At 39.3% G+C, this 12,897-nt stretch overlaps 1 pseudogene; it reads left to right on the top strand.

The window, feature by feature from the left end:
• LOC139462367 (uncharacterized) overlaps positions 1-12,295 on the top strand; it is a 112,339-nt pseudogene extending 100,044 nt beyond the window's left edge.
• Positions 12,296-12,897: the final 602 nt, after the last annotated feature.

Raw genomic sequence — 12,897 nt, 5'->3', positions numbered from 1 at the left:
GATTTTTAAGTAAGGACAAAATTTAGGAGATTCGATTTATTCAGTAATGACAACGTGGAGTTCTAAGACATTACATGGCATCAATCAAATTGGCCGGCCACGATTACCCACGAGGGTACACATTACAGCTTCATCTGTGACAAGGAGAATCAAAAGGTTGTTAAACATTCCATCAGACCTGGATTAACCCGCATGTCCCCCATTTTATAGCAGCAGAACACAGCTTTAATTTTACAACGCAACACATCGACAGTTTTCTCCCACTTTCGTTTTTCACGCAATGCACCAAGAGTTGTCCCCCTTGGACCGTATGCAACTTATAATGCACATCTAAACCAATATACATTAAAATGGATACATCATTCCAGGCACTGAAATAAACTATTTTAGACGGATTGCCATTATCACTCAGACGAAATATTAATTTGGTACGCCCACTTTGGCTACAACGTGATGAATACACACAATGTAAAAGAAGGACAAAAATATCTACTCTGCTGAATTGTACGATCCCGAAACAACACAAATGTCTACATTGAAAAGAATATTTTTGCAGAATTCCATTTATCAAAAACATTACTCACTTGTTGACTGGTGCAGGGTATATCTTCGGGATATCAACTGATGTCTGAGAATTCCGTTTTCACCTCAGTGTGCAGTTAGACCGTCCTCCTCTGTCTGTCCAAATTGTCTGTAAGGGGCGGTGGAAATAACACCAGAATAAGTCATACACAACATTCGTTTCATGACGGTGTCATGTATTATGTGTGTACAATATCAGTTAAAGAACTGTCCATCCTTCTTTTTCATAGTGCCTACAAGGCCCAGTTCGCATGCCTCTACTCACTGACCACTGCACCCTGTGCAAGCGGTACTACCATAGACGCTCTAAGGTCTGCTGCAGCTACGTCGGTAACATCTACAGCATCTTGCAGTAAGTAAACTGTAAATATTGGCATAACTAATTTATAATAAGGTTTAATTTGAGAGAAGTTTTAGAAATATGCATCTGTTTTTTTTAAATGATGCTTGGAGAATCAATAAAAGCTTTAGATTCCCGTTTTCACAGTTTTCACACTCGTGAGTTCCAATTGTTTACAGGCCGCAGACGAATGATAGGAGTATATCTGTGCAGCGTAAGGATACAAAAAACACTTACTTTCATGAACATTGTGAGTAGCGGTGCTTACGGTAGAGCATGCCATGCATACTCTTTTCGCGAACACCTGGTGTCATCACTGACTTTCAGGGATCTATTTCTTTAAGTTTAACTGCATTTTAGCCTTTTACGTTTGGTGGAATTTGCTTCGGCTGATAATAGAGACTGGTTCTTTTCTGGCGTTGGCGTTATTCATTTATATTATTTCTCAATACCATTTTGTTATTTATGTTAAGCTGTCACCACCGCCTGCCAGTGTGAGATTGACGCCGCTAAAGCAGACATCTCTGATAATGCCAAGAAGTGCACGTGAGTTAAACTAAAATTTTCATTGTTAAAAGAGGCGTTTAAGTACAACGCCATTTTGTTTTGTCCACATCTCTGTAAGAGGCGAGTGCAATACTATCAGACTAAATATAAAGCATTCATTTCATAATGGCCTCACTTTAGTATGTATGTACATTATCAGTTTCCTTCTTTGTCCTAGTGCAACACTGTCGACGTTTCAGTTTTCCTCGTTTACCTGAAAGATTGAAGTGGTTATTACCTTAATTGAGGGAAATAATATAGTTTCCAACACTTATGTCTTAAAGTGTCCTGACTACACTGAAAACCTGCCTCTCGGCTATCACCACCACTACCGAGGAAGGGTGTGCTGCCATAACCCAGGCAGATCTTCTGACTGACACCAACTCCAAGATAACCGCCGCCAAGTGTAAGTGTTGTTCCTAAAACCATGCATTTCTAGGAGTGTGTACATCACTTCTGTAACCCTACACTAGACCCGAATTATGTCCTGTTTCAGCCATCTTGCTCGTGGGAAATTTCGTGTGATACATACCAAAATCACAAGTATCTCTTTTGTATTATTATGAAACTAATTAAGATTATGTCCTTGGAGTTAGTTTATGAGCACATAACGTACACAGTACTCGTTACATACTTCATTAATGACACTCAGCATCGGTTGTTATATGTTGTTGTTTTTCAAGAAATGACGTTTTGGTATTGTTCGTTGCAGGTGGGGCGGATCACGCGACCTTGGCGACGACGTCACTGATCGTTTTAGTTCTTGTAAACATGTTCCTGTAACCGCCCGCAATGCTGGCACTTTGAAACTCCTGTTTGTTCTGAACTCTTCTACATGTAGATGTGACATATTATGGAAGGACGGCAATGTGTGTCTTATTTGAATTTTCTATTTGCCGTCACCAACTTTTGATTTTTATCACCATCATTAGTTTTCCCCTCTTCGGGTTAAATTGTCAATGAAAACGGGTTGACTTATTTGATTATCGACATGAAGATATTTTCAATTAGGTTTTCCGAAAAAAAATATGCTTGTATGACCGCAATGTATGACGTGGGCCATACATAATTCATGTAACCACTGACGAACAATATGTGCTCATACTAATCCTCTGATATGTCTAAAAGGGCATCTTTGGTTCCGGTTTTGATAACTCTACGGCTTATAGGCTGTTGTTCCGATCGTAAAAATATGTACGATACTCACATGACTCAACCCACGTGTTCCGCACCCATGTGACGTGTTGAGTTCATCCTAGTTGATTTTTCCGCTGAAATAAATGGTACTGTTCACGACATCTACTTGTATGGTTGTTTTTTAAGACCTACAGTTGTTATCACAATGCCATACTCTCCTTTAAGACATACTTATTTTGTAATCTTCATTGCTTTTTCTTTAAGTAATTGTGAGGATTCTTCGAATGACAAAACTTCACATCGATCATGACGGTATGATGAGTTATGATCATGTGATCAGCCAGTGTAAGGTTTAAAAGGTTAAATATATTATCTTGTGAGATTAACACGTTATCAGAAATAGCATCGAGACGGTACTGTAGGTATATGAGAACATGCTCATTTCCTCTTCGGACAATTCTTTAAAGATTGTTCATATTAGGTTTAGAAAATCATATACTAATGAAGTGAACCTATTCAGAGGGGTAATACTGTTATTTTGTGTCCTTATTCCTGACTGATCTGGCAGTATAAACATCCTTAGAAATAATGTCTACTTACGATGTTCACGTTTCTTATCATTGAAGTAACATTTGCTTATTCAAGAATTCAAAGTTATACCATTTTATATGGTTTTGGTTGGCTGGTTGATAGTTGTACGCCACCCTCAGCCATATTCCACCTATATGATCAAGTGATTGATATCATGAGCATCGATCCATGCAATTGAGATCATGAGAACAAAGTCAGGGAGCCTGACCACCCGATCCCTGTAGTCGCCTCTTACGACAAGCATAGTCGCCTGCTACGGCAAGCCTGGGTTGCTGAAGACCTATTCTACCTCGGTCTAATGTGGTTCTGAATGAATAGATAGTTGTAATCAGCATTCCGGTAGAAGTACAAAGTATACACGTTTTGCTTAGTTGAATATTGCCTTAATGGGACTCCGAGACACTAACATTCGACGTGTAGGCTCGCGTAAACTCTTGGGTTTCACTAAGTTTTTCAGATTCTAGATGCCGTGTCAGTTTGACATGAGCGGAAACCCGAATGCAGGACCCAGACGTTTACCATTTTTATTAGTGAGTGAGTGAGTTGGGTATAACGCTGCTTTTAACACTATTCCAGTTATGTCACGGCGTGGCAGCTTAATGTGGGAGAAAAGCCCGAAGTGATGCAGGTCTTAGACTTTTACCACTTCGGTGAAACCCACGATCACGGATTAGTGCTTGCAAACCTAGACACATAATCGGGGCGAGCCAGGATTCGAACCCACAATCATAGGTTTCTGGCGTGTCCAAGGGACGCAACTCTGCAGAGCGTCGACTTAGACGACTGGGCCACTGAGGCGAATTCGAGATTCGAACCCATGCGCCAAGCTCCATGTCAAGAGGGATGATTTCGATTTTACAATCGTGAAGTTCCCACTTCGAGCATGCAAATTGCATTCAAATTTCATGGGAAGCTTTTCAAGATTTCAAGATGTCACCATCAGAGGACTGGTTGAGGCTTTCCAGATATTTAAGGGCAGACATTCAGAGGCAATAATTTACAAAATATAGCACGTTGCTTGTCACACGAAGTTATTCTGTACTATGAGCTTACATGGCGTTTTCACAACTTACACACTGGCAGTTACTTTTAAGAACCACGTGGCCAATCTCGGTGACTTTGGTTGATCAAGTGGCGTTATATCCCCACAACTTCGATGATTGTGTATAGTATCAATCACTGATTTGTTTGGTCCAGACTTGATTGTTTGTAAGTGCGGCGTAGGGCACGTTTATTAAAATATTGTTGCATGGTCGGTGCAACTCCTGTGTGTGTCCCACTTCCGTATCGTGTTGTCAAGGATGTCCAAGTCGTGATCCAGTGGGCCATTCAGTTCTCCTTCCGAAAGGTGCTGGTGTCATAGGGTTGTCGCCTGACAAAGCAGAGTAGATCACGATTTTTCGCAGCTTATATCTGAAATTTCGCTAACCTAACAACCAACAACTTTGTAGGGCAGTCTTGTCTATTATTGTGACACCTTTCGCCCAGAGCCATGTTGGACAAGAATTAAATCAAAACTTTCCAGTTAAAGATTATTTCAAATGGAGCTTGAACTTAGCGTTAACCGAGTTCTAGCAAGTCATAAGTGGTTTGTGGCAGGTGCTTTGAGCAAGCAAACATGCACATGAATTGAAAACTGCCATGACCAAAATTTATTTTTCACTAATTACATTCGCGGTCGTGTGTCATTTATAGTTTTTAGAAGGGATATATGGTGACTGCTTCCTTTTCCGCAGTTCAATGCAATCAATATAAACCACAATAATTTGGCACGTAAAATAAGGTATATTTGGTATAATGAGTATAATTAGCGTTTCAATGAATGAAAATTGCAGCAAAATATTGTTTGTACATCGTCGTGGCATTAAAGAGCAGTCAGACCTGAAAACCATTTCTTAACACTAACATATAGATATTCCATGATTTCAGTACATGACAGACCAGTTCCATACATTGCTAAAGGTGTTTCTATGAACACAGACACTATGAACAAGATCTATACAATTCATCACAATAATTGACAGTGTAGAAATATATAAATATTCCACATATCACTCAATAATAGACATAAATGTCTTTATATACCATGCTAAATAATCAAATACACGTACTAACGGAGAAAACATCAATCGAGTCATTAGGGACAGTTTGCAAAGTGGTAACAATGATGAATATCTGACCACAGGGATTCGAAAACAAAGAAACAAATGTGAAAGCATATCTTGTTTCTCAGCTTGATCTGTGCATGGCATCTCTGCTGGATGCTGTATGATAAGAGAGGTGATTTAGATTTTCCACACATCACTGTTCGCTTAGTGTCTCACAATATGCCATCAATTGCAGCTTACAGAGTCTACTTAGGTACCAATTTTCACTTATCGGAGAGACACACATCTGCACATCATGTTTGATGGTTTGGTTGACAGCATGGCTTCGTACAACGATGAGGTGGGTCATTGCCTCTTATCCTAATCACCAAGTTGTCTGATCCAGATTCGATTGTTTACAGGTCGCCGTCGTATGGCAGGAGTATAGGCAACAAATGAACACTTACGTTTTTTATAAAAGAGAGTGGCGGGTGCCACACGTAATGCACTTCTTTCTTAAGAAGTTCGCGATCACCTGGTGCCATCAGTGATTCATTCATATAATTGTCATCACTATTTTGGTATTTACGCCCAATGGAATCTGAATCGGTAGATAATCGAGACTGATTATTCGCTGGCGTTGACATTTTGAATTTACATAAAGAGGGGCTCACTGAACTTCGCCGATGCTCAGACAAACACTCGATCTTGTTAAACTTCGGTGATAACTCTCTTAACTAAAAGCGACAAAACACCTAAATTCAACGAATGACAACACATGTATTAGAATCTTACATATTTAAATTTTATGACGTTATTTACAAGACCCCTATATATTTTGAGAGAATAGCATGAACATAACAGTTCAGGTGTCATCATGTTGTTGGCTACCTTTTACATGCACGTGATACCAGACCCCTGGAAATCATAGTTATTGATATTTAATTACTTGACTATCAGCATATCTTCATCTTCTGGTATGCCGCCACATGACAGCACAAATTAACCTCAGCTAAATCGAACAGCTGTTTTCTATCAATTTTAATTTTGTTTTTTAATTTTTTAACAATGTCAAGTTTCATGCGTTCGCATGCGTCGGGCTCGTGGTATAAAACCAAATTCGGAACGCATAAAACCCCATGTACTCCTCGTGATCTTGTTATAACTAATATTATGTCATGGTTAGCATACGTTTGCGAACGCAATGGACTTTCTGGAATATGTTTCAATGTCAGTTGTCAGCGACTGAATGGATTCGGTTATAATAGAGTGACATCGATAGAGGTTTATAATCACAGTGTACTCGCGGATTATCTGACCTGCCTGGAGACGTTCGGGAAAGATTACCCCAGGTGTCCGCTAGCGGCTGATGATGCCAAAGCCATTGAGACTGTTTATGGAGACTCTACTTGCAGTGGAGGTATGTTGAATTACATGTTAAAATACACCAAAATATGAAATCCAAATAATTGCATATATATTAGGTGTAGACAATTTTGTTTTAAAAAAGTCATGCTATGTGTAGATATTTAATACAATCATGAAAGGTCAACGAAGAAGGGAGGAGGTGGGTAAGGATTGATAGCTTGATGGCGAGTGAGTGATTCAGTATGGTTTTACGCCGCTTGTAGCAATATTGCAGCAATATCACGGCGGGGGACACCAGAAATGGGATTCACACATTGTACCCATGTCGGGAATCGAACCCGGGTCTTTTAACCACTAGGCTACCCGTCCGCCCCTGAACTTTAATGAAGCATGTTTTCATGATCTTCACATTTGTCAAGATAAGAATACCATGTCCTGTCCTGAACGCTTTAACCACAAGGCTACCCGACCGCCCCAGAACTTTATGGTGACCATCATATGATATGATATGATATGATATGATATGATATGATATGATATGATATGATATGATATGATATGTGGAGCGTCGTTTCTGTGGCAGCATAGCGACAGCATTTAATGACCTGCAGATATTTAGAAACACTTCTGGAAGACCGATGAATGTGCTAATACTAAAGGAGGAAGTGGGTGGGGTTTGATGGCTTGATGTTGTCAGATATGATTTGAAAACTATGAGTGTTATTTTGTGTTGTATAGAGACAGGATTTACGGATACCTGCATATTTCAGAAAGACATTCGAAGACCGACCAAAGTGCTGGTGCCGCTGCCATTTGTAGGTAATCTCTACATATTTTCGACATCTCCAAAACGGGACAATTCTGCTCACAGACATGAGGTTGAGATACTTGTTGAAGAGCACATCTCGCAACTTAAATATATCCCGTGAAAGACGTAACAGAAATTAATAAGTTCATCTGAGTCTATTGTAACATTCATGGTTCCACCGAATACAGTGGTTGTCAAGTTGACATTGTTATATCCACAGTGACGCCACGGCTTACATTGCGTGCTTGAAGTGGAAGACAGCTGTGGCCTGTGATGGTTCCACCACTGTATTAGCTCTGGCTACTGGCGTAGAGACCAGGATAACAAATCCAGGAGACTGTGGTATGTTACAAATATCATCCAGCTTATCTCTTTCACTTAAACATATAAACAAAATAAATACGAATGCCTACCACAGTAATAGCCACGAAAGGTAACATCATTGCAATCACACGCCAATGTTTTAAACGCACTGTGCTTTTATCATTATTACTCTTTCATAACATTTTCAATACTATTTTATGTGTTAATGTTAGCTGTAAGCACCGCCTGTCAGTGTGAGATTGATGCCGCTAAAGCAGACATATCTTCTGATGCCATCAAGTGCACGTGAGTTTAATACATTGTCAAAAAATATCTATTGCGGTAGGGTTTACTTCCAGGAACATGAATGCTATTTCAGACACACTACATGTATGTGTCCACATACCTACCTGTATTGTTTCTTTGGAGTTACGTTATGATTTTTGAAGTAAGAGCGAAGTGAAGAGATATTTTCTTCATGGTTCATGTTTTACCTGGTTCTGCAGAATACCAAGGCTTATGTTTTGTCTGGAGAGTATCTGACAGCTTTCTGAAATGACAACGTTGAATTCACTGACATAACATGGCACCAATCAAGTTTATATTGTCACATTTGTTTTTTGTCGGGTACCACTTCACAAATACACACGACATAAGAAAAGGACCCGGGAATATTTGTAAAAACAAGAAAAAGGCTTACATCGCAAAGACTATTTTCAGAGTTGCACTTACATGTATCAAATAGATTAATTATCGGTGTGGGGTAGCTGTCTCGGAAATTCAATGATATCCTAGAGACTCGTGAGGATTCTGGGGTAGAATAGGTCTTCAGCAACCCATGCTTGCCGTAAAGGATGACTGTCGACTAACGGGATTGGGTGGTCAGGCTCGCTGACTTGGTTGATGCATGTCATCGATCCCAACTGCGTGGATCGATGCTCATAATTTCAATCACTGGATTGTCTGGTCCAGACTCGATTATTTACAGACCACCGTCATATAGCTGGAATATTGCTGAGTGCGGCGTTAAACAACAAACGAACCAACCAATCCATGTTTTCACATCAAGATGGAGTCAGACCCTCCTCCCCTGTCTGTCCAAATGCCCGTCTGAGGAGAGGGTAATGATACCAGACTTAGTCTTATGTTTTCATCTCTTACAATAATAGTATTCATCCTTCTTTGCCCTAGTGCTTACAAGGCCCAGTACGCATGCCTCTATCCACTGACGACTGCGCCCTGTGTCAGCACTACCGACATAGCTGATCTGAAGAAAGCTGCCACTACGTCGGTAACATCTACAACATCTTGCAGTGAGTAAACAAATGCAAATACTAAATTATAATATTTCCTTCGAGAGCAATTTTAGAAATACACCTGTATATAGCTATTCATGTTAAATGATGCATGTTGATATAATTCCCGATTCCATTTTTTACAGCTTTTGATGACACATATATCTGCCAGAGAACTTTCGATGATGCCCCAAATGCCAATGATGCACAAATATCCACGTACGTTTTATATTGTGGAAATATATGTATACTGTTCGTAATATAATGCGTTATTCATAAGTTCTTTGGCCACAGGCCCATAGACATACAAAGACAGGATGTTTGGCGTATCAATGAAAATATATATTTTTGAACATTTCATGTGGAGCGACATTTCAAGTTCCATAGTGTAATATATATATTCGATGATTAATCGTACGTTAACACGTTGAAGACATAAGACTTACAAAGGTAAAGATGGGTTAGTGAAATAATGCGCATCAGATAGCGAGTTTCTAATTCTGAATACTTGGGGCACACGAACAAGAAATGTCGACATAATATAAAATGAACACAGTGTATACATATTGGTTCTTCTGGGTCTTCACCTTTATGTCTTCCCGTCTCAAATCTGATTTTATGACAACCACATCGAATCGAGTTAGAGATATCCTGTAAGGTTTACAGCCAATGCACTTTTAGTAGAGTTGTGGTTCAAGAGTTGAATAGGCTTGGGAGTTTAGATTTATGAAATATATTGCTGTTTCATTCTTAAAAAGTCACAGTCCAAAACCCGTTTGTTAAGTTAAGACAGAAACATGGTTGATTTTCCAACATCGTGTATAATACATATCCAAATCCGTATTTGAATGTAGTGCTCGTGATTTTAGTAAGCCAAAATTTACGACCAACTGCATCCAGTCCATATATCGTTAGATACGTTTGTTCATGTAGGTTATCGTTTGGTGTTGATTGTGAGTAGTTTAATACAGTATTTTATGCACTTGATGATATAATGTACATACAGTTTATGTCTTCCACATTCACCGGCGTCGTTACTTGCGTTGTTTGTCAGCTGGAGTATATATTTGAAGTATTTAGTCTGTATTGTTCGTCAACATAAGGAAATTATGTGTTACATGTGTCCCCAGTAACCTGGAGTTGTGGTAAAACGCAACCAAATACATCGTGTGGTCCGAGCTGTTGAGTTGGTTCAATGTACGTCATCTACTCCGACGCCATGGTTCATTACCCAAAGTATCAACCACTGGTTTCTATTTTAGCCCAGACTCGACTGTTTACAGGCCCTGAATGCGGCATTAAAAAAACATTAAAATGATTCTCCCATCATATATTTCCATGTATAATGAAGACACAACTACTGACTTGGAAGTTCTCGGAAGTGGGTTGAACCTACTGATCGACAGTTTTAGTAAAGACGTTTCCAGTACATCGTTGATATATGTATGAACACATTATTTATTTATCTGAAACTCCTAACATTAGACGAATATCAGTTTACGTGCATTTGATGACATGAGTCTGATAGTTTCTGCGCAATTATTATAGCACTCATTAAACTGAGCTGAGTTGCCTGAGAACTGCGCCATCATCCAGTTTCGACGGCACTACAACCAAGAGCGACATTGCAACGACTTCTGAAGCTGTAAGAGCAGCACTGCCAGAAAGCGACTGTCCAGGTAGGCACTTTACACTAAGGAATACCCTCCCTTCGAGTTCGTCATAACAATGTTGTACTGTAAATGAATTGATCATGTTAAAAACTGTCATTTTAGAAGATATAAGTTCTCGAAGGCCATTCAGATAAGAAAATAACGTTTTAGGTTGACATATTAAAGTACCACTGCAATGACCGGAATACATAAAATGCTCTTGGAGATTAGTATATAAGCTGAAAAAACATTTGAGTTTGCTATAAAACGGCGATTTTATAGTTCGACCAATGTAAGACAATCCATACAATATCTGAACACGCATCAAGTATATAGTGTGCACGTGGGTTCAGGCCTACACATCGTGGCAATATAATGCAGAAGGAAATCCAAAAGCGACTTATGTTTCTGATTAAATCGTCCAATCAGTTATCAGCGGATCCTGGCACGGCTAAGGGAAGCAACTTATACACCCAAACACATTCAGTAAATATTTGTGCTTTTCAGTAATGGTTAGACTCTTCTTTTGGAGAGCCGACAGTATCTGTGATCGAATGTTATCAATTTATCTTCTATAATTTCAGTACGATAACGGTTCTTTGTTATCCTATTATGTCAGTTGGCTCATGGCGTGTCAGCTTATAATGCCACAACGCATCAATGAAATCAATCATTGACAAGTTTGATGAAACCCTAAGGTATTATTCTTAATCTAAAAGCTTTTTAGAATCAACCTGAGCCAACGGCGAGCTGATTATAGTAAATCAGGGAAACATGGTCACTGTTTATGCGTATTAACATGATGGTTACAACCTGAAATAGTAACTAATTCCATATCGTTGATATATCTCCAACCCTAGCTGCCACGTGTCAATGCGAGGTCGACGCTGCCAAGGGAGACGCTTCCACTAGCGCCAAATTTTGCACGTGAGTGAATGTTCATAAAACACATAACTGATCTCATTGTACGCATTGACATCAACGGTCAAATGTGATGAAAAAAAGGTAAAACTGCTGTAATATTGGTAACTTGATTGTGCCTTGTTGTTAGTGAAGACGTTCCACTGTGATTTTACAAATAAGCCACTTCGGTAAACGTACACTAGATGTTCCTATTCCTGTTTTTCTGATTGTCATCCTACTGCTTTGCTGAACACACTGTTCAGTGCCATATGGCTGGGCCGATGTTAGGTTTTGCTCATTTTCATACCAAAACAGGAGCCACGTGTTAGTATGCCTGTTCTGCATACCAAGCATGTCCAGGAGTGTGACACCGCAACAGGGCTGCATTCGTATATCCGTATTCAGCCATCACATTTCGCATGGTACGCCATTTCATGTGAAATAAACCTAAGTACTAATATCACTTTTGTAGAAATAAGTGACGGGTCAACCTTGAAAGATTATATCCTTAGAGTTAGTTTATACCAACATGACGTACAAAGTCCTTGTTACATAGCACACTAAAGATCTACATTTTAGAAATGACCTCTTCTTTTTTCGTTGCAGGTGGGAGTGCTGCGGATCATGTGACCTTTGCGATGACGTCATTGGTCGTTTCAGTTCTTGTAAGCATGTTCCTGTAACGACAGTGCTGGCACTTCCTCTTTGTTCCAAGCCCTTCTATATAAGGTCCTTTCTGACATATTGTGAAACTATGGCGTCAATATTTATGTTACTTTCCATCGCCTTTTGCTATGTTATCCTTTTGTTATTGAATTGTCAATCGGAATCGGGTTGATTGATTTGAGTATCAACAAGAATCTATTTACAATGAGGCTCTTCGTCAAAAGTAAAAAAAATGTTTGTTTTACAGCTTTGATTGATGTGGGTCATCCACTGACAATAACATGTGGTCATACAAATCCTGTGACTTGTCTGAAAGTGCATCTTTCTTTCTAGTTTTGAATCAACCCACGTGTTCCGTATCCTCATGACATGTTGAGTTAATCCTTGTTGATTGTTCAACTGAAATAAACAGTACTGTTCACGAAGTCTACCAGTATGTTGTTGTTCCATTTATTATTTCTTGCTTATTATCACATATTTGGGGCGTCCTTTAGATGTACCAGATCATATTGTATAGGGTTCGATTATGATTCTCATATTCATTCTTGGTTTGTCACCACCACAGATGAGTTCATGGGTTTTAATAAATAACGTAACGTGTATTTTGTGACTACTTACT

This window comes from Haliotis cracherodii, unplaced genomic scaffold (assembly GCF_022045235.1).
Source record: "Haliotis cracherodii isolate W230 unplaced genomic scaffold, xgHalCrac1.p SCAF_15, whole genome shotgun sequence".
NCBI lineage: Eukaryota > Metazoa > Mollusca > Gastropoda > Lepetellida > Haliotidae > Haliotis > Haliotis cracherodii.
This window is presented reverse-complemented; position numbering and strand designations above follow the sequence as displayed.